General features: G+C 45.2%; 1 protein-coding gene across 7 annotated transcripts in view; it reads right to left on the bottom strand.

The window, feature by feature from the left end:
• The window catches only part of TANC2 (tetratricopeptide repeat, ankyrin repeat and coiled-coil containing 2), a 703,225-nt gene that overhangs the window by 222,457 nt on the left and 457,372 nt on the right, over positions 1-23,396 (bottom strand). The window lies entirely within an intron of this gene.

Genomic DNA, 23,396 nt, shown 5'->3' on the forward strand with positions numbered 1-23,396 from the left:
ACTTTCTTGGGAAGGAGCACTAGTGATGCCCTTGCATATCAATACTGGATCTGCGATGTTGGTGAGCAAATCTATGCTGAGCCTTGTGGGCATAAAGCAAAAAAAAAAAAAGGCTATTTGCTCACTGAGGATGCCCATACTGTCTTAAAGGAGCTTTTTGAGACGAGTCCAACCAGCACCAGATCCCAAAGAAGACCAATAACCCACAAAAGAAATTAGAAAGTAGATTTGCCTAAACTGGACAGTGCAAAATCTGGTTCAGCTGTGCATGGTAGCCAATCAGCTTCTAACTTCAGCTTAAAAAACCTGGAAGCTGTAGCCCAAGCTTGGAAACAGTCAACTGTATCCATTGCTGCAGCAACTCTTCTGGCCACCTCCACAACATTTGAAGCGGTTTGGGAACCACGGAGTGTCTACATACAACAGTCTGTGTGACTCGTATTGATGTACCACGCTCTCCAATGCCCTCTGGTGCCCAACTCCTCCTTAAGCTTTAAGTTTCTGGTCTGCTTCCCTTCTTTTTTTGTTTCATCTTTCCTTCTTTCCGTTTATACTCTCTCCAGATGTGGTATTCTGACCTATGATATTCTGAGATGAGGATATTTTTGTTTATTGGACTGTAACAGGTACTATCCAGTTATGCGATTGTTCTGCAAGGAAACTAGGTGGAATTTTGCCCTTCTGACCTTCTTCGTAACAGTGCTCCCACTGAGGGAGAGTTCCCCCAGTCCTGGGAGTTATCCTTTGAATCCATACCCCTTAATGTAGCTCTAGCTCAGTGGGTTGGGAATCTCCCCAGGTATCCAGTTACCTGAGCAGGTAATTTCCAAGTTTGCTTAACTTGGTAACACTATTTCACAAGTAAGCCATGAGGTTGAAAATACTTAGCTTGGAGGGGACTTAACTTCCTTCTATCCATGCTAAGATTTTACATCATCTTTGGACTAGGGCTCTAGGGGTCCAGTACTATGATGCAATACACCATATTTATCGGCATATAAACACACACGTTTTTCTCCTTAAAATCATGGGAAAATCATGGGTGCGTGTTGTACACTGATCCCCGCTGTGAGTGGAGGAGCGAGCACTGCCGAAACATTCGGCTAGGCTCGGCTCCTCTCACAGTCACGCCTAGTCCCACCCTATGATGGACATAACACAGGGACTGGCCGCGACTGTGAGTGGAGCCGAGCCTAGCCGAGTACACGCGGCTATGTGTATTGTGTATTTCGGCAGCGCTCGGCTCCGCTCACAAACACGCCCAGTCCCGCCATTGGACCTGTATTATGTCCATCATAGGGCGGGAGGAGCAGAGATACACAGGACCAGCTCTGTGTATCTCGGCAGCGCCATATTTAAACTGCAGTGACACTGACAAGGTTGCAAATGACAATGGACAAGGCTGCAGCTGGACACTGGACAAGGCTGCAGCTGGACACTGGACAAGGCTGCAGCTGGACACTGGACAAGGCTGCAGCTGGACACTGGACAAGGCTGCAGCTGGACACTGGACAAGGCTGCAGCTGGACACTGGACAAGGCTGCAGCTGGACACTGGACAAGGCTGCAGGTGGACACTGGACAAGGCTGCAGGTGGACACTGGACAAGGCTGCAGGTGGACACTGGACAAGGCTGCAGATGGACACTGGACAAGGCTGCAGATGGACACTGATAAGGCTGCAGATGGACACTGATAAGGCTGCATTGATGGGCATTTAAACGCAAGTTCTTTTCCTAAAAAAAAATTCCCTTAAAATTCCCTCCTAAACTTGGGGTGTGTGTTATACGCCAATAAATACGGTATACAGCAGTTACAGATAATGTTGTATTGTATAGGTGCGTTCTATCTACCCAGTAGTATTGGGGTATACTCCCATGGATTTACCATGAATGAGGCAGACCTACAGGGAGGGGAAAAAAGTATTTGATCCCCTGCTGATTTTGTATGTTTGCCCACTGACAAAAAAATGATCAGTCTATAATTTGGTAGAATAATGGTAGATTTATTTTAACAGCGAGAGACAGAACAAAAATATCCAGAAATACACATTTCAAAAAAGTTATAAATTGATTTGCATTTTAATGAGTGAAAGAAGTATTTGATCCCTTATTAATCAGCAAGATTTCTGGCTCCCAGGTGTCTTCTATACAGTTAACTAGCTGAGATTAGGAGCACTCTCTTAAAGGGAGTGCTCATAATCTCAGCTTGTTACCTGTATAAAATACATATGTCCAAAGAAGCGGTCAGATTCCAATTTCTCCACCATGACCAAGACCAAAGAGCTGTCCAAGCATGTCAGAAGCAAGATTGTAGACCTACACAAATCTGGAATGGGCTACAAGACCATCACCAATGGAAGAATCACAAAATAACTCTCTAATCTCCCTCAGTCTGGGGCTCCATGCAACAGCTCACCTCGTGGAGTTTCAATGATCATGAGAATGGTGAGTAATCAGCCCAGAACTACATAGGAGAGTCTTGTCAATGATCTCAAAGCAGCAGAGACCATAGCCACCAAGAAAACAATTAGTAACACACTACGCCATGGAGAACTGAAATCCTGCAGCGCCCCCAAGGTCCCCCTGCTCAAGAAAGCACATGTACATTGTTTACGCTTGAACATCTGAATGATTCAGAGGACAACTGGGTGAAAGTGTTGTGGTCAGATGAGACCAAAATGAAGCTCTTTGGCATCAACTCAACTCGGAGGAGGAATTCTGCCTATGACCCTATGAACACCATCCCCACCGTCAAATATGGAGGAGGAAACATTATGCTTTGGGGGCATTTTTCTGCTAAGGGGACAGGACAACTTCACCGCATCAAAGGTACAGGGCTATGTATCGTCAAATCTTGGGTGAGAACCTCCTTCCCTCAGCCAGCTCATTGAAAATGGGTTGTGGATGGGTATTCCAGCATGACAATGAACCAAAACACACGGCCAAGGCAACAAAAGGAGTGACTCAAGATGAAGCACATTAAGGTCCTGGAGTGGCCCAGCCAGTCTCCAGACCTTAGGCCCCTTTCACACTTGGTGCGACTTGTCCTGCAACTTGATTTCCAATGAGTGCCATTCATTTCTGTGCGACTTCAAGTCGCACCAACTTCAAAGTATTCCCTGTACTAATTTGGTCTGACTTTAATACGAGTTGAGGTCCATAGACCTCAAGTTTACACAGGCATTTCCTGAAATTGCGGCCTTGAAATCCTGGTAAAATTGTGGAAAAATCATGTGACTTTCAAGTCACAGCAGTGTGAAAGGAGCCTTAGCCCTGGTTCACACTGGTCTGTTGACTTGCGATTTGTCAAATAGCATGTCAAATCAGAGGCAATTGCACCATCCTAATCTGTGCGACGCTGCATTGGCGGCGCTGCACCGAATGCAAAAAGTTTCTGTACTACTTTTTTTGATTTTGGGATGCGATTTCCATTGACATCTAGCAATAAAGTGAGTTTTAGCCTCAAATAAACATTAATTCAAAAATAAATAAAAGTACCAACATCCTGATCAATAATTTTTTTTTCTTTGTCTTTAAAAATTCCATTGACATCTGTTAAGAAACCCGCACAGAAAACCCTGCTCAGTCTGGGCTTAATCCCATAGAAAGTATGTGGAGGGAGCTGAAGGTTCGAGTTACCAAACATCAGCCTCTAAACCTTAATGACTTGGAGAGGATCTGCAAAGAGGAGAGGGACAAAATCCCTCCTGAGATGTGTGCAAACCTGGTGGCCAACTACAAGGAACGTCTGACCTCTGATTACCAACAACGGTTTTATCACCAAGTACTAAGTTATGTTTTGCGAAGGCGTCAAATACTTATTTCAACTTAACCACTTGCCGACCAGCCGCCGCAGTTAAACTGTCGCAAGCTGGCTCGGCTGCGCGAATTGCCGTAGGTGTATATTGGGCTCGTTCGTGGCTTTCTGTGGGCGTGCAGAACAGCCAATCAGCAGGTCTAGTGGACTTGATGTCCACCAGCCGCCCCACGATCAGACCTCGCAGAGACAGAAAGGGGACCTGCTGAAGGCAGGGGACTACACTGAGATCTCGTCTTTCTCCAATGCAGGAAGATGGATCTGTGTCTTATCCCGGGCAGCCCATCCCCCAGTTAACCCCTTGATCACCCCTGATGTTTACCCCTTCCCTGCCAGTGTCATTAGTGCAATGTCAGTGCATATTTTTAGCACTGATCACTGTAATAATGTCACTGGATCTCAAAAATCCAAGCCAAATCTGTCTGCCGCAATGTCGCTAAAAATTGCTGATCAGCAGAATTACTAGTAAAAAAAAAATATCACAAATCTATCGAATATTTTGTAGACATGATAACTTTTGCGCAAACCAATCAATATACACTTTTTTTTTTTTTTTTTACCAAAAATATGTAGCAGAATACATATTGGCCTAAACTGATGAAGAAATTAGTTTTTTTGTTTTTGACCGTGGAGGGCCCCCGAGTATAGGAGGGACCGTCACCATGGAGGGCCTAAGTATAGAAAGGACCGTCGCCACAGGGGGCCTGAATACAGGAGGGACCGTCACCGAGGAGAGGCTGAGTACAGGAGGGACCGTCACCGTGGAGGGACTGAGTGCAGGAGGGACCGTCACCGTGGAGGGACTGAGTGCAGGAGGGACCGTCACCGTGGAGGGACTGAGTGCAGGAGGGACCGTCACCGTGGAGGGGCTGAGTGCAGGAGGGACCGTCACCGTGGAGGGGCTGAGTGCAGGAGGGACCGTCACCGTGGAGGGGCTGAGTGCAGGAGGGACCGTCACCGAAGAGGGGCTGAGTGCAGGAGGGACCGTCACCGAAGAGGGGCTGAGTGCAGGAGGGACCGTCACCGAAGAGGGGCTGAGTGCAGGAGGGACCGTCACCGAAGAGGGGCTGAGTGCAGGAGGGACCGTCACCGAGGAGGGGCTGAGTGCAGGAGGGACCGTCACTGAGGAGGGGCTGAGTATAGGAGGGGCCAATACCATGGAGGACCTGAGTATAGGAAGGGCCGTCACCGCGGAGGGCCTGAATACAGGAGGGACCGTCACCGCAGAGGGCCTGAATACAGGAGGGACCGTCACCACTGAGGGGCTGAGTACAGAAGGGACCGTCAACGTGGAAGGGCTGAGTGCAGGGGGGATCATCACCCCAGATGATATCCAATCGGACAAAACATGTCAGGTGACGCTCCTGAAAGTACTGCACATTGTATTTTTACAACCATATGTTACCAGCCTTGTGTGGAACTTTTTTGAATTGTCGACTTGATGTTTTTACAATAAACCCAATATAAAGTGTTACACTACGTGTGGTTTTTATGTTTTGTACCCATCATGGATCACCATGTTCACCTTTGATGTGGATCATTGCACCTTATGGAGCTCATTTTCTGACCGTGGATCCTCTCTGTTGATATCAGAAGTGGCCCGCAGATCATCAACTTCGCATGACGAATCCTGTTGTGGTCATTCCTTATGAATGCCTGTTTGACTCCTATAGCATACAAGTCCACCAAGTCTGGTAAGTGTGCCACCTTATCCTTTGTTTGTACACAAAATTCAGTTTGACGGGAGTAGTTGAGAAACTTTTCCCTACACAAGATTCAGCTTTGAGCTGCATTATCTTGTTTATTCAAGAACTGATGTATGTTTTTGATTCATTCACTTTTGGAACATTCACCCGGAGTTCATTTTGTTCAGACACAACATATATTGTTATATTCATTTATAGGATATTGTTGCTTCTGGTACATTTACCTTTTTAAACGTTTATATTTTTTGTCACAAACAATTTTTTGTCACTTTTGAGCACCACATTATTTTTATCCGACTAGGAGGAACTGTCATCATGGAGGGGCTGAGCGCCACTTTACATTTGCATATGTTGGATAATACAGCCATTGCCGTACTCCCAGCACATCCCACTTATAAGAGCTCCAGCTCTACCACAGGGAAGTGATCCTGTTGTTTCTGTGCCCTGCTCCTCCCCCTGTCCATTCACCTTTTTATTTTGTTATATCTATATGTTACAACATTAGACAGGCACACCTTAGCTGTTATACATCTGAACATGCACTAGATGGCAGCACAGTAGAGCCTTTAATGAAAAGCAGGCTGTTGAGAAAGGTATATCATTGTAGTCAGCGGACATAAAATGAATGACATCACCGCACTTAACAATATTAAATGAGCTTGAAGAATATCAAAAGGTTTACCAGCCAGAAGGATCTAGTTCCCAGTAATGTAGTGGGAGTAGAAGTCATGAGTGCAATGTAATGTTATACGTTACCAACAAGACAAATTTTTACTCATCCATACAATTTTCAGGCTTGTTCCAGATGATCGGGCGCTTCAACTTGTCAGTTTTTACATGGCCTTTGTTACAAGAGGAATTATATAACACAGCAACAAGGGAACATAGCGGCACATTATACAAGGGTTCAGCAGCAGTGAAGAGTCGGTGTCCCATGGGAGATCTCCCTTCACTTTCTGTCCATAACAGTAAAGGGAAGATCCCTACTTCTACAGATGTCCCTGTTGGAAAATGTCCTTCTCTTCCAGACAACAGTAACATTTCAGATTCGGTGTCACTTTCTGTCCAGGTGACAATGGCCATCACTAAAATCGAGAGAACGAATGTGCAAGTGGGTACCTGCAAGGGGGGGGGGGGTAATTTTACAGTCTATTCAAAAAAAAACAATTTTTTTTTTTTTTTTTTTTTTTTTTTTTTTTAAATATCTCAAGGTAGTTGTGAAATGTCAGCAGTTGTTCTGCAGTGATACTGAATGCACTGCTTAGCATACAGATAGCCACTAGAGGGAGACACCTAGCCATTGTGAATGCATGGACCAGAAAGCATGTGAAAGTATAAACATTGTCTACTTGAAGAAAATCCTCTATTTATTACCTATACTATTTACAAGGAATGCTCCATAGCTTTGTGTTACAAAAAACTCACAAAAATTCTTGTATGACAGAAAAAAAAAATTGGAAGTGATGTCATGTGTTGTAATGTATTTACAGACGACAACTATACTGACTAAAACGAAAATCGTACGATCTGGTATCGTACGAGGAAAATTTTCGTGCTTGTCCGATCGATTAATATCAGATGAACTGTCGCGATTGGCTCTCGAAAGTAGTGTACACAAGATCCGAAAATCGTACGAGTCTTCCTCGAAAGACAGTTTTCGTACGATATTTGGATTGTGTGTACGGGCTATTAGGCTACAGAATAATAGGATTTTTATAACAGCTTACCTGTAAAATCCTTTTCTTTGGCATACATCATGGAACACAGTGCCATAGTAGTTACTACGTGGGTTATATAGGCCACTTTTAGGTGATGGACACTGGCACACCCTAAACAGGAAGTTTAACTCCCTATATAACCCACCCACAGGGAGTACCTCAGTTTTGTAGCAAAGCAATACACGTGTATACCCAAAAAGACAGACCTCTGTGTCCCATGATGTACTTCAAAGAAAAGGATTTTACAGATAAGCCGTTATAAAAATCCTATTTTCTTAATCGGAAATCAGGGGACACATAGCCATAGTAGTTACTATGTGGGATGTCCCAACTGAAGGGAGGGAAACACAAATGTAGGGTGCCATCAGGCCTGAGGACCTATGCTACTGTCTGCAGTACACTGTGCTCAAAGGCAATAGGTTCATGCCGTCTTACCTCCACCTGATAGAATCTGGTGAATGTATGGACTGAAGACCAAGTTGCGGCCTTGCAGATTTGAGCCACGGAGGCTTGGTGATGCACTGCCCATGAAGTACTAAAAGCCCCCCGGTGGAGTGCGCTTTCATTTGAAAAGGTGGAACCTTCACTTCAAACCATAAGCTTGAGTAATTACTTGCCGGATCCACTTAGAAATAGTAGATTTCAACTCTGCCTGTCCTTTGAGGACCTTCAGGCAACAAAAACAAAAACATCCAATTTTTTTAATTTATTTGAGTAGTCGTCTTCAAATAGACTGACCGCTCTCACTACATCAAAAGAATGCAGTGGCCTTTCTTCTGTTAGAACAGGGTTCTGGGAAAAAAAACGAAGGTAGAACAATATCCTGGTTTAGATGAAAACCTGAAAAACCACCTTCGGCAGAAAGCTAAGATAAGGACGCAATACCACCTTATCCTTGTGATAAATAAATATGACTGTTTACAAGAAAGAGCAGCCAATTCTGATATCCTTTTTCCTGAAGATATGGCAACCAGAAAAACCAACTTCCTTCTTAAAGGGATCAAGGGAGTATATCGTATCGACCAAAAAGTCTGTCTTTGTAAACCTGACAAAAACAAATTCAAATCCCAAGGGTGGCCTAACTGGCGGATTAAGCAGTGTCACCGGACCAGGGAATGCGAAGCAAGTGATCATTAGAATAATACTGATAAGGCCGAGACCTGGTCCTTGATGCCAGCTTCATTTCTAATCCTATTTACTGAAAGGCAAGGAATATACCTTCTAGGATTCCAACCCCTGCACTCACACCAGGACATATGCCTTCCAGACTATAATAAATTACTCTGGAAGCTGGCTTCCTTGTATTAATCAAGGTACGGTAGATATCACTGAGCCTGAAAGCCCACGATTCTTCAGAATGTGGGTTTCAATAGCCAAACTGTTAAATATAGTGTTTGTAAGATAGGATGGAATACTGGTCCCTGCGAGAGCAGGTCTGGACGTGGTGGTAGGGTCCATGGATCCCCTACAGTCATCCTTACGATCTCTGTATACCAAGACCTTCTGGGCCCCACTTGGCCACAAGAACCCCGACTTCTTTTCCTGCTTGATCCTGCAAAGAAGTTGTGGTAGCAGCAGAATAGGAGAGAATGCATAAATTAATGAGAACTGGTCCCACGGGGTCATCGACTCATCTGTTCCATATGCGAGTGGATCCCTGGTTTTTGACACAAAGTTGTCAACTGTTTTGTTGAACCTGGACGCAAACAGACTTACGTCCGCAGTCCCCCATCTTTGGCATATAGGCAGAAAGATTTTGGGGTGAAGACACGACTCCCCGGGGAAAAACTGCTGGCGACAGATGTAGTCTGCCTGCCAATTCTCTACCCCAGGAATGAAGATTGCCGATATCCGCGGCACCTGCTTTTCTGCCCAGGCTAGGATATGGTTTACCTCTCCCTGGGCTGCATGACTTCTGGTGCCTCCTTGGTGATTGACATAAGCCACTGCTGTGGCATTGTCGGATTGAATGCAGACAGGACAAATCCGCAAACTGAATGTCGAGGCCCTTGGGGCTAGGTGCACTGCCTGAATCTTTAGAATGTTGATGAAAGGTCTTTTCAATTCTGGACAATTTCCCTTGGACAGTTGCCTCTTCCAGGACTGCTCCCAAACCCAAAAGGCTGGCAGCTCTGGTTACCATCCTCCAAGTAACCGGTAAGATGGATTTCCCCTTCTGCAGATTCTTAGATATCTTCCATCGACTGAGGCTCTGGCACACCCTTTGGCGACAGACGCTTTGGAAATCTAGCACTTGGACCATCTTGTTCCAGGTAGACAGGATACTCTTTTACAGCAGTCTTGAATGAGACTGACCATATGGAATCGGTTCGAATGAAGCCACCATCTTTCCCAACAACCTTATGCAAAAGCGAATAGAGGGACCCTTCTTTGCTCTGACCACCTGAACCAGCTCCTTTACGGAACTGATCTTTGCCTGGGATAAAAGCCACCCTCTTCTGGGCTGTATCTATAACCAGACCCAAGTATTCTCATGTCCAATACACACGGTCGGACATTCTGACAAAATCCGTCGGATTTTTTCTGATGGATTTTGGCCCAAACTTGTCTTGTATACACACGGTCGAACAAAGTTGTTGGAAAATCCGATCATTCAGAACACGTTGACGTACAACACGTACGACGGGACTATAAACGGGCCAGTAGCCAATAGCTTTCGTCTTGTAATTTATTCTGAGCATGCATAGCACTTTGTTGGAATTGTCTACACACGATCGGAAGTTAAAATGATCAAATTTTGTTGTCAGAAAATTTTAGATCCTGCTCTCAAACTGTGTCTCGGAAATTCAGACGGAAAAAGTCAGATGGAGCCCACACACGATCGGATTTTCCAACACAATCCGATCGCACATTTTCCATCGGAAAGTCTGACCGTGTGTATAGGGCATTAGTCTTCTTAATGGTTTTAAAGAAGAAGATCTCTCTAGGTTGAGGACCCAACCTAGGTATTTCAGGTGTGGAGACCATGCTTTGGTCTAAGCAGGCTACTGACCTGTCTATTCAGAGTAGGTAGTCAAGGTATGCTACAATTGTTATACCTTGAGTCCTTAATCTGGCCAAAGCAAGGGCCAGAAATGTTGTAAACACCCGAGGTGCAGTAGCTAGACCGAAAAAGGCAATGCTACAACTGAAGGTGAAGTTTTTCTACTTCAAAACGAAGATATTTTCTTGATGAGCGTGGAAGAATAGGCAAATGCAGGTATGCATCCCTGATGTTGACTGATGCCAGAAGTTCTCCTCTTTATAGGATGGAGACAACAGATTAGATTGATTAAACATGGAAAAAGTGGATATTTCAGGAACCGGTTTAGATCCTTGAAATCTAGCATGGGTCTGACATCCCTATTTGGTCTTTGGCACCGTGAAACCCCAACCCCATCTCAGGGACCACCATGACCCTTTTTGAGACAAAAGTCAGACTAATGCTTGAAAAAAGGAGACTTTTTTTCTCTGGATCTATGGACCTTTGCCCTGAGAAAAACGAGGAGACGGGAAATCTCGTAACTCTAGTTTGTAGCCTAGAGCTATTATGGAGACCATCCATCTGTCTCGAAACTCCTCGTCAGACCCTTGAGAACTGCAGAAGTCATACCCCCCACTTGAGCGAGTTCGGGGGGGGGGGGGGGCGCCCAGGGCCGGATTAACATAGGGGCTGATGGAGCTGCAGCACCAAGCCCCTGCCTTAAAATAGGCCCACCCAGCCAGCAGCATAAGCCCGATTTTTTTTTTTCCTGTCCATAAACTTCTATGGGACAGGAGAAGTGTGTGTAAATGTAGGGGTGTCTGGCTGCATCTGTGTTTGCTCACTGTGGTTATTACAATGTCACAGTGCACAGTTCCCCCCCTACACAAATGGGAGAGGCTGAGTTGGCTCTGCCTTTCCCCTCCCCCTCTGTGAAGTCTGTGCAGTGAAGGAGCCGTGTGGGTGGGAAACACCGGCAGATAGAAGGTGAACAGGATATCTCTGAGTGATGAGCCTCCAGGGACCGTCCACATGTGAGCTCAGTGACTGGTTTCTTATATCCCTTTCCCTCGTTTTTAACTTTTTTCTCCAGCAGTAGCTGTTATAACTGCAGCCAAAGTGTTTATAATTGTGTCATCAGCCTGTGGCAGTGCTTGGTGGCCCCTTGTGCTTTTAGGTGGTTCACACTGATTTGCTGTGTTTTGGCCCATTGCTGGTGTATCCACAGTTTTCCTGCGTTTTACCCCCAGTCCTATAGGTTTCTATTAGGTTGTTTGTTTTTTCTGCATTTTCTGAAAGCGCACCAAAATTCCTGCATGCTGCATCTTTGGCACACTGTCAGAAAATGCAGCAAAAACCTGCAACCTGATATAAATCAATAGGACTGCAGCTAAAACTGCAGATACATGAGCAGTGCAGCCAACTGCAGCACACCAGTGTGAGCCCAAAAGCTTGCACACACAACCCTGTACAACTTGGTCTAAACAAAACTCCTGGCATACAGCCATACCATCCCAGCTCAGGAGGGGTGGGGGCTCCAGGGATTTGATTGACTATGCAGGCCCTGTCTCTTCTATCCAATTGGGGAGAGTCTTGGAGGCAGTGGCAGGCTGCTGGTGGTAAGTGGCACACTGTATCTGGTGACAGGCTGTGGGTGGCGAGTGGCACACTGTATCTGGTTGCATGCTGGTGGCAAGTGGCACACTGTATCTGGTGGCAGGCTGCTGAAGGCAAGTAGCACACTATATTGTGGAAGGCTGCTGGTTGCACACTGCTGCTGGTGGCAAGTAGCACACTATCTGGTGGAAGGCTGCTGATGGCACACTGCTGGTGGCAAGTGGCACACTGTATCTGGTGGCACACTGCTGGTGGCAAGTGGCACACTGTATCTGGTGACAGGCTGCTGGTGGTAAGTGGCACACTGTATCTGGTGACATTCTGCTGGTGGCAAGTGGCACATTGTATCTGGCATGCTGCTGGTGGCAAGTGGCACACTGTATCTGATGGCAGGCTGCTTGTGGCAAATGGCACACTGTATCTGGTGGCATGTTGCTTGTGTCAAGTGGTACACTGTATCTGGCATGCTGCTTGTGGCAAGTGGCACACTGTATCTGGTGGTACACTGCTGCTGGTGGCAGGCTGCTGATGGCAAGTAGCACACTGTATCTGGTGGCAGGCTGCTTGTGGCAAGTAGCACACTGTATCTGGTGGCAGGCTGCTTGTGGCAAGTGGCACACTGTATCTGGTGGAAGGCGGCTTGTGGCAAGTGGCACACTGTATCTGGTGGAAGGCGGCTTGTGGCAAGTGGCACACTGTATCTGGTGGAAGGCTGCTTGTGGCAAGTGGCACACTGTATCTGGTGACATGCTGCTGGTGGCAAGTGTCACACTGTATCTGGTGACATGCTGCTGGTGGCAAGTGTCACACTGTATCTGGCATGCTGCTGGTGGCAAGTGTCACACTGTATCTGGCATGCTGCTTGTGGCAAGTGGCACACTGTATCTGGCATGCTGCTTGTGGCAAGTGGCACACTATATCTGGCATGCTGCTTGTGGCAAGTGGCACACTATATCTGGCAGGCTGCTTGTGGCAAGTGGCACACTGTAACTGGTGGCAGGCTGCTTGTGGCAAGTGGCACACTGTAACTGGTGGCAGGCTGCTTGTGGCAAGTGGCACACTGTATCTGGCATGCTGCTGGTGGCAAGTGTCACACTGTATCTGGCATGCTGCTTGTGGCAAGTGGCACACTATATCTGGCAGGCTGCTTGTGGCAAGTGGCACACTGTAACTGGTGGCAGGCTGCTTGTGGCAAGTGGCACACTGTAACTGGTGGCAGGCTGCTGTTGGCAAGTGGCACACTGTATCTGGTGGCATGCTGCTGGTGGCAAGTGGCACACTATCTGGCATGCTGCTTGTGACAAGTGGCACACCGTATCTGGTGGCAGGTTGCTGGTGGCAAGTGGCATGCTGCTGGTGGCAAGTGGCACACTATCTGGTGGCAGGCTGCTTGTGACAAGTGGTACACTGTATCTGGTGGCAGACTGCTGGTGGCAAGTGGCACACTTAAAGAGGGATTCCGCCCCAAAAAAATATTAAAAGCCAGCAGCTATAAATACTACAGCTGCTGACTTTTAATAAATGGACACTCACCTGTCCCGGGTTCCAGCGATGCCGAGGCCGATCGACCGCTCGTGCCTCGGCTGCTGCCGCCACCATTCTAGGTGAGGGAATCAGGAAGTAAAGCGAATCGGCTTCACTTCCCGGTTCCCTACTGCGCGAGCTGCGACGCGCAATAGGAAATCTCCGCGCTGTCACTGGGACCCGTGTGTGTCCCAGCAGACAGCGCGGCAGGGCAGGAAATGGCGTAGACTCCCGTGGGAGTCTATGCCCGGAAGTGGGTGAAAATACCCCCCTCCCCCCTGAAAGGTGTCAATTGTGACACCGGATGGGGGGGGGGTTCCGATCAGCGGAGGTTCCACTTTAGGGTGGAATCCCGCTTTAATCTGGTGGCATGCTGCTGGTAGCAAGTGGCACACTATCTGGCATGCTGCTTGTGACAAGTGGCACACTGTATCTGGTGTCAGGTTGCTGGTGGCAAGTGGCACACTGTATCTGGTGGCAAGTGGCACACTGTATCTGGTGGCAGGCTGCTAGTGGCACTGTATCTGGTGGCACACTGTATCTGGTGGCAAGTGGCACACTGTATCTCGTGGCAGGCTGCCAGTGGCACACTGTATCTGGTGACAGGCTGCTGGTGGCAAGTGGCACACTGTATCTGGTGGCATGCTGATGGCAAGTGGCACATTGTATCTGGTGGCAAGTGGCACACTGTATCTGGTGGCAGGCTGCGGGTGGCATCTGGCAGCAGGCAATGGTGGCAAGCGACACACTGCATCTGGTGGGAAGTGACAAGCTCAGGTTCCCACTGATAATGCATCATGGTGAGTTGAACTATTTCACTATATATTACAATGTAGTAATAGAAATAATGGAATTTGATCATCCCGATGCCATATCAAGCATAGCGTCAGGATGATTTTAAGTGCTAAGTGCCATTTGCCTGAAAAATCACCCCCCGCCACCTATTTCCCCATCAACCCGAGACTACATCCCCCCTCTTTTTTTTTTTGGGAAGGGGGGGATCTCCCTGAATGGCAGTTTGGAAATGTGGTCTCCTATGTTGCTGCTGTTGAGAGACCGCATAGCAGGTGGTATTGGGGGTGTTCCTGCTGCTCAAAGGCTGCACGGCCGATATTACTGGTGAAAGTATATTTAATTTGTTTTAGCAAAACATTTTTGCATTTTCATTTTGTTTCCGTAAAAAAGGCCCACCAAAATCCTCAGCACCAGGCCCATGATGCTGTTAATCTGGCCCTGGGGGCGCCCCTTCATAAGAGGCTTTAGCATTTTATTTTGTAGGTTTTTTTTCCCCCCAGGGCTTCTTTTGACCCTGGGGTTGACCTGAAGGCAGTCGCCCCTGGCACTGGGGAAAAGAGCCCGTTTAAATGAGGAAAGAGCCAGTTTAAGTGAGAGGTTTGCAGAATAGACTCTCTGATTGCGTCAATTGCAAAATACCAAGCCCCTGGCAGCTTGGCTAAATCCTGGGCTAGCTATTCAGGGAAAACCTTGAGCATGTGTCTCAAATGGTCTCTCCGAGACTGACATACGCCAATTGAACCTGCCAAAGAGAAAATATTTTTTAACAGGAATTCCAATTTTTCATCAGATGGATTCCTAAGCATTTGAGCATTGTCAACCGGACAAGTCAAATTTTAATTTACAGAGGAAATAGCAGCGTATACTCCACCTCTTAGTAAATTTTTTCCTCCATAGGATAAAGTGTTGAAAACTTTTTTTTAGGAGGGAAAGAATGCTTATCTGGGTGATCTCACTCAAGACAAATAAGCTTTCCCAGCAATGAAGGAACAGGAAAGGCATACACAGCTTGAGGAGGCTTCAGTGAATCCAAACCAGAAGTGGGCTTTTCAACTGATTCAATTACGGGTAACTTAAATGTAGAGTGGACCATTTCAGTAAGATAGTACCAGCAATTTGTCAGCCTGTGAGGATGAAGAGGGTCCTTCCCCACTTGGAGCCTCAGAAGAGGAGTCATCAGTCTCTTCCCGGTCCCCGTACGGGGATCATCTTCCTTCTCCCAGAGTTTCTCTGTTTGAGGGTCCTGGGTGATAGAAGGGGGCCTTAATGCATTTTCTTCTACTTGTGAAGATGTGATTAAGGTCACTAAATCTTTCCTCTAATCCACTTATGGCTGAGGAAAAAACCTCCTGAGTAATATATACAGGGGCTGAAATGCCAGAAACAGTTGCAACCCCAAGCACGGATGGCTCACTCTGACCAGCCTCCCCAGGTTTTTCAGTGGAAGATGGCGTTGCAGAGGGAGGGTCCTCAGAGCCTGAGGGAGATCCCTTTAAGCCCCTATTTTTTGGGGGTATTTGTACCTCCCCTTCTGCCCATAGTGCTAAGCACAAATTCAGAGTTATTACTAGAAATGCACCCTTCACTAAGCAATATAGTTCAATGGAGGGATGTCAATGCTAGGAGGCAGGACTGGGTGTGACTGCGAGCTTTGCACACCGGCTACGCTCTGTCTATTTCAAGGCTGCAAATGGGCAGTGATCAGGCTGTAATGATAAACAAGGCTGCAGATGGGCACCGATCATGCTGCAATAATGGGCAAGGCTGTAGATGGGCACCAATCATGCTGTAATGATGGGCAAGGCTGCAGATAGGCACCAATCAGGCTGTAATGATGGACGAGGCTGTAGATGGGCACCGATTATGCTGCAATGATGGTCAAGGCTGTAGATGGGTGATCAATCATGCTGCAATTATGGGCAAGGCTGTAGATGGGCACCGATCATGCTGCAATGATGGGAAAGGCTGCAGATGGGCACTGATAAGGCTGCATTGATGAGCACTGACCCTTATTTTGCTTCAAAATTCTTTGTTTAAAATGTAAGTTTTTTTCCTGAAACTTCCTGCTTAAAATTAAGGTGCGTGTTATACGCCGATGAATGCAGTACTTTAAATTACAGTCTTTTTATTTTCTACATTTCTATGAAAGTGGAGTTACCCTTTAAAGTGCATCAAAACCCAGGAAAATAGAATATCCTGCCTGTCCTTAGATGTGGTGGCTGCATTAGTGTTTTTTTTTTGTGGCTTCAACTTCAAATAAGATAAGTTCAGGGTTTACATACTGTACACTGGACCGTATGCACTGTATACAGTACCTGAACAAACAGGCAAATGTGGAGTTTTTTTTCAGACAGGAGTGCCTGTGATTCAGAACAATGAGCTTGGATGAGTCAGGAAAACATAATAAGTGAAAACATTTAACGGTTATATTTTTTCCCTCAAAGAATCCCAAAGTAGTATCCCAGGCGCCAGAAACTAAAAACCGTGATCAGGCTGTGATTAGCACATCTCATCTGCCCATTTACACTTTTATCTAAATGTTCATTGTTATTGCCAAAAAATGCATTAACAAAATTATGCTGCTTATGCCAACTACTGTATTATGTATACGGCGCCAATAGCTGTTATTTTAGTTTTTGTGGCAGATTACCGAACATCTTACTGACCAACTTGTTGAAATGTTATCACTTCAGGTTACATCAGGGAGTATACTAGTCTCACAGAGTTACTGCAAAATAGAACATGAAATCACATGAATGATCGTATGAACATGACTGGTGGTTATCTGTTCAATGTATGCATAAAATGATTAGATTGCATAGTGTTTTTTTTTGTGCAATAAAAATATTGACACAAGCACAGCTCATTGCTCCTTTTTATTCCCCACATTTTCATGGATTACTTAACCCCACTATACTAAAATAAAGCTCAATAGCTCAAGCCAATATTTATACACGCAGAATAAATAACACTTTGCAGTGGCTCCTACCTATCAGACAAACTGCCTCCAAGCAGGTTGTTTGTTTTTGTTTTTTTTTTGCTTTTTTTAATTGGGTAATTTTTATTGACCAGTTTTACAAAATAAAAGCAAATAGACAACAAACGAGTACCAGAAGGAAAAACATCTGTTAACAAAAAAATAAACAAACTAACAGAGAAAAGGACATCATTGACTCAGCACATTTATTAAAGTGGTAGTAAATTCTGTTATACCACTTGTACGTACAGGTAAGCCTATAACAAGGCTTACCTGTAGGTACTGCAAATATCTCCTAAACTTGCACCATTTAGGAGATATTCGGAGTCCATGCAGCCGATGACATCACCAGTGCATACGCTCTGAAGGTCCGGCTTACAGTGCTGGAGCTTCAGAGCACGTGCCGGAAATGGCAGCTTTCGCGCACCTGCACAGGAGTGATATCATTGTGCCCCCAGCCTTTCATGTAGCCGAAGAAAGAACAGGGGAAAATGTCAGCCCTCTCAGCAGTGGCATTGCGGAGCTGGAGAGTTTTGTTCAAAGGTAAGTTTCTCATAATGTGCTAGTATGCGATGCATACTAGCACATTATGACATTGCCTTGTAGGGAATTGTTTTTTGTTTTAACTACCTGCGGTTTACTACCTCTTTAAGCTGTTCAGATCCACGCTATAGCCGAATGATGGCTACAGCGCGGATCTGCTTTGAAGGGAGGCCGTCTATTGATGTCCCCCCCTTTCAAAGCTGGCCATGCCCCCCTGAAGGGGGTGCACGCTGTAATTACTCGAGTCAATGAGACTCGGGTGATCACAGATCCGAGTAAGGGACCGATCCCGGCCCCTTACCACGTGATCAGCTGTCAGTCAACGTGATGTAAACAGAGGCTCGGTAAACAGAAGCCGATCACTGGCTTCTGTTTGAGGCTGGGTTCACACTGCTGCGGCTACGAGAACCGGATGTGATTCGCACAGCACTGCAGTGCAAATCACATCCGATCTCTGTGCGATGCGAGTTCAGCCATACAGATAGTATGGCTGAATTCGCATCGCACCCGCCCCAAACTGGCACAGGACCCTTTTTTTGGTCCGCAGCAGAATCGGATCGCATGGGTGTTCACACCATGCGATCCGATTCCTGTCCGAGTTTGCAGATCGCACTGCGATATGCAAACTGATCTGGGGGTGTCATTAACATTTCACTGACACTCCCAGCAGTTCGCATAGGGCAGTGTGAGCCGGGAGGCATGCGATGCGGGAACCCGCCGCGGATTCGCTGCATTCCCGCATCGCTGCAGTGTGAACCCAGCCTGAAGGGACATCGGTCCCTAAGAGGAAGAGCCTCTGTGCCCAGCAGTACCACCTGCCAATGCCAGCAATCAGTGCCATGAATCAGTGCCCATCAATCAAGGCCCACCTACCAATGCCCACCAGTGGTGCCCATCAGTGCCTCATCAGTGCTACCTATCAGTGTCGATCAGTGCCCATCACCGCAACCTATCAATGCCCTTCAGTGCCACCTATAAATGCCCTTCAGTGCCACCCATCAGTGCCCACCAATGCCACCTACCAGACCAATGCCACCTACCAGTGCCCACCAATGCCACCTACCAGTGCCCATCAGTACAGCCAGTGCCCATCAGTACAACCTATCAGTGCCCATCATTGTAGCCTCATCAGCGTACATCAATGAATGAGAAAAATTACCTGTTTGCAAAATGTATTAAAATATAAAACGGTTTTGTATTTTTTTAAACTTAACAAAAAATGAAAAACTCAGGTGATCAAATACCACCAAAATAAACCTCTATTTGTGGGAAAAAAATGCTAAAAATGTCATTTGGGTACAGTGTTGTATGACCGCTAAGTTGTTGTTCAAAGAGTGACAGTGCTAAAAGCTGACAATTGGTCTGTGCAGCAGGGGGGTTTAGGTGTCCAGTAAGCAAGTGGTTAAAAACCTACACAAGTGTTTAAAACTATTTTGTATAAGGAATGACTCAGATTGTGCAGCACGCTAAGAAAAACCAACTTGCAATGAACTACATAACTCCACCATTAACAAAATGTGAGACCATTCTCTTTTATTAGGGGGTGTCACCACTGTGACTTTAACCAACCACCCACATTACCTGTCACACCAGTCATTGATTATTAGTATCTTAGTAGCTAGATTCCTCTGTGTCCCGAGGAAGGGGGATATAGAATGCATTATTAGAGTCCACCCGCCAGGAGCATATGTTTTTGCACTGTCTAGGCCACCTCCTATGTTTGTAGGTTACTTTTTCTCTCCATAATGTAAAGTTAGGAATTGTACACCACTGTTTGTGTGTTGGAGGTGTGGTTGAGATCCACTTTGGTAATATGAGTTTGCGAGCTGAGTATAGGAATCTTGTCCACATGATACGCATTTCACCCGGGAAGTAAACCATCTGGGATTATTCTCCGAAGTGTAAATTTGGGATCTACTACCACCCTAGTCGAACAAAGGGAATTAAGGAGTTATGAATTGGTTTTCCCAGTATCGATGAAGTTTGGGGCAGCGCCCCATCATGTGAATGAGAGACCCAGTAGCACAAGTACATCTAGAAAAAAATGGCAATGACGTCCATCCCGAAGAGTGAATGATAAACAGCCGAGTCAAGCATTGGGAGTGTGAAAGGGAAACCTTCAGCAATACTTCCAAAGCATGAGTCCACTCCTCATTATACAGTGATTCAATGTCCTGTTGCCATGAACTATGGCTGTTGACCTGGGTCCGAGCACTAACAGCTGTTTAAAGGGTAGAGTATAAATCTCCTATTAACCCTCTTTTGGTGCAGGATATAAAAACGGCCATGGACAAAATCGTAGAGGGGTTATATTTCAAAACGGTAAACAGAAGCCTGGTTCTGTAGATCATGATGCATTTGAAGATACTGAAAAAAGTTTTTACTTAGAGCTGATAGCACTCCATTAAATGGCAACAGAATGTGTTTGTCATAAATATAACTGGTGGAGAAAATACCAGTCCTCTTCTGAAAGGAGTCAAACCTGACTAGTTTGTTTAGTTGAGATAAACACAGATTATCCCAAATGGGAATATATTTGGTAAATGCTTCCATTGTGGAGACGCTTATAAATTCAGTAGCGTTAGGCAAGAAATACACAGGGTGCCATGAAGAGGTCTTGCAGCTTACGCATGCATTTGTAAATGTGTAATAACTAAACCCCTGTTTTTAGGGACTGTTGGACAGGTTCATTTGGTCGGTTGGCAGACGGGTTGGTGAGTTGAGCTATGGAATGTTCTGTTTTTGTCTTTCATGCGTTTGCCCTTCCAAGTGCTCCTTGCTGTGAAGGCCAGTTATAGGTGGGGGCTGATTGTTTGTTACTGGTGTAAATATGGCTCGGGGACACACTGGGCACCTTCGCTGCCCCTGCGTTACTGCTGGGCGTCCACTGTGCTCCTGTTCCTTTAAGGGGGATTGGGCTGCCTGTAGGCCCACCTGCCTCTCATCTATCGATTTAATGCATGTGCTTCCATTGTGGAGATGCTTATAAATTCGGTAGCGTTAGGACTGCAAGCAATACACAGGGTGCCGTGAAGAGGCCTTGCAGCTTACGCATGCGTTTGCAAATGCGTGCTAACTAAACCCCTGTTTTTAATGCAGACTGTTAGACAGGTTAATTTGGTCGGCTAGCAGACTGGTTGGTGATTTGAGCTATGGAATGTTCTGTTTCTATCTTTCATATATTTAGTAAAACCTTCAAACCGAGTGATATCATTTACAACCTCCCACAAGTTATGCATCAAGTGAAATGTAGGAAAATTTTGTTGAGTGTAAAAATGTGGTTTCCGTTTAACATTCTGTGCTCTTTAGCTAATCCACAGTGCTCTGGGAATCCTTAGTCATGTTTTAAACATATATTTGTAAAACAAATATAAAAAGAAGTAAACTGACCCCATATCTTCATAGTTTCTATTTAGGGAAAAAGTGTATATTTAATATATATAATATAGTAAGTAAATGGTCATGTTAGATATAAATTTATATTTCTCGGTTAGGTATTTATTTGCCTCCTCATAACTGGTGTCTGCAATATTGGCAAAATTTTTAGGATGATCCCCCACAATTTGGTGATAGTCCGGGAACTGAAGGTTACAGGAGACAAAGGAAGAACAAGGCGCTGTATCTCGCCAGAATAAAGGGAAGAATATTCTGTGTTTCAAAATGTACACAGATTAATATAAATATATATATATATATATATATATATATATATATATATAGAAAATTGTATTTTATTTTTTTACATACACACACATATATATTTTATATACACACACACACTGTATACACACACGCAGACAGTACATAGCAAGGATACTTTTCAGCATGAAATAACTCCAGGAAGACAATCTCAATTAGTCTGAGTTCCCAGCTGATGGATGAAGACAAGGTTCACTGTACATTCATTCCCATGCCTATTAACCTTACTAACATACTGGGAATATCCCAGTGCATAACAGAGATTTCTATATTAATTCCCCGGCACTGTTCCTCTGTGTGAGGACTAGAAATAATGAAATACAATTTACATTTTCTTTGCATTTTTACATGTTTATACATTTGCAAAAGAGTGGCTTGCATATGAAGCAAACAATTAAAAAAATAACCCCAAGGCACTTTTAGGTCTTTTGCCTCAATGTCAGGGACACGAAACAAAAAACAGACCCATGTGTGGCCATTTCTTCTCAGCAAGCTGAGCAAATCTGAGCATGGAAAAACGCAGGATTTAGATGATACATTAGGCGCTTCCCTTTTCTGTCAGCCAATAGGGGGAGAGCACAGTGACACTGTATGTGTGCGAATAACACATTGGACTGCAGATCACATTTTCCCCCAGTGCCAAGAAAGGACGTGTAAGCATTAATAGGTTACATTTAGGGCTCATTCACACTACAAAAAAAAAAAAAAGAAGAAGAGCACACAGGAAGCCATCTTGGCCCCTGCAAAGTGCTACACAAAAGACAGGGTAAAATGTGTACTTTTGACTTCGTTTAAACATCAGCGATCGGGGCATTGTGGCAGATCAAATATGACATTTAGTGTTTGGGACGCAGCTGGCTATTGTCTTCAACTGTTTCTGCCAATAGGGGAATACGGTTCAGCTGCGGGTGGAATGTTGCCTATAAAACACGCAGTGTTGGATTCTCTTCTGCAATGTACATAGCCATAGTGATTCCAACAGCTCCTCATGAAACAATATTCAGATTTTCCATTTGATTAGCATTCTTTAACTACTAGACAATTAAATAATTAGTCCACTTGGTCAGTCCTCCTACAACCCTGATGCCAAACATCCAGTGAAATCGATAAACTGTAAACGCCCGTATTCATTTTGTTTTATATTCGCTTTCTTTCTCACTTCCTCCTACTATATGGCCTCTTGCCCTCGGTACTGTTTGAGCTTTTTCTTTTTTGTATGTAAATTTCAGGTGTTTTTTTTGTGTGAATTTGCACGCATCTGCGCACACAACACCTTTCTAGGGAAAAAAATCACTCATATTTATACTCCCATGCATGTATTTGCATACACCAGTGCAAAATACTGACCAGGAACGCAGATTTTTCTACTTTTCTTTTATAGAGGAATACTCGCCGCGTGTTTACACACCTGTGTGCACAGGCACATTGTAAATAATGGGCTACATTTTAGCTCAGTAGAAAAAAAAATGCTGTACTGAGCTGTTTCAAGCTGCAGTATGCAAGAGGGCTAAAACCATGAGTACTGGTATCACTACTCCTTCACATTTTGCTGTGCCTTAAACATAGCTAATATGGTGCATACAGTATTTCAGGGATTAATTGGGAAACCATTACCACAGCAAACACATTTTTGGGACCATTGTCAGTTATACAGCAATCAGTGCTATATAAATGCAGTGATTCCTGTGTAAATGACACTGGCAGTGAAGGGGTGGTAGTGTAGGGGTTAAGTGTAAAGGATAAATCGTTACAATGTTTATACTTAAGTTCCATTGCTAAAGAATGCTGTGATTCTTGGCAGACTGCCCCCTTTTTTTTCCTCCTTTCCTTTGATGGCTGTTGGCTTCAGCAAAGCAGAGAGAATTCTCTGCATAGAAAGAATCAGGGAATACTTTGTCAAGATTGCAAGGGGGGAGAAAAATTGCGATAACAATTCGTTATTGCGATTTTTTTTTTCGTGCAGCTCTATGTTCAAGCAAAGATCAGAACGTTTGGGGGTAGCCTTTGGTAGTTGCTA

The sequence above is a fragment of the Lithobates pipiens genome, unplaced genomic scaffold (genome assembly GCF_037356315.1).
Source record: "Lithobates pipiens isolate NorthernLeopardFrog02 unplaced genomic scaffold, aLitPip1_a1.2 Scaffold_28, whole genome shotgun sequence".
Lineage (NCBI taxonomy): Eukaryota > Metazoa > Chordata > Amphibia > Anura > Ranidae > Lithobates > Lithobates pipiens.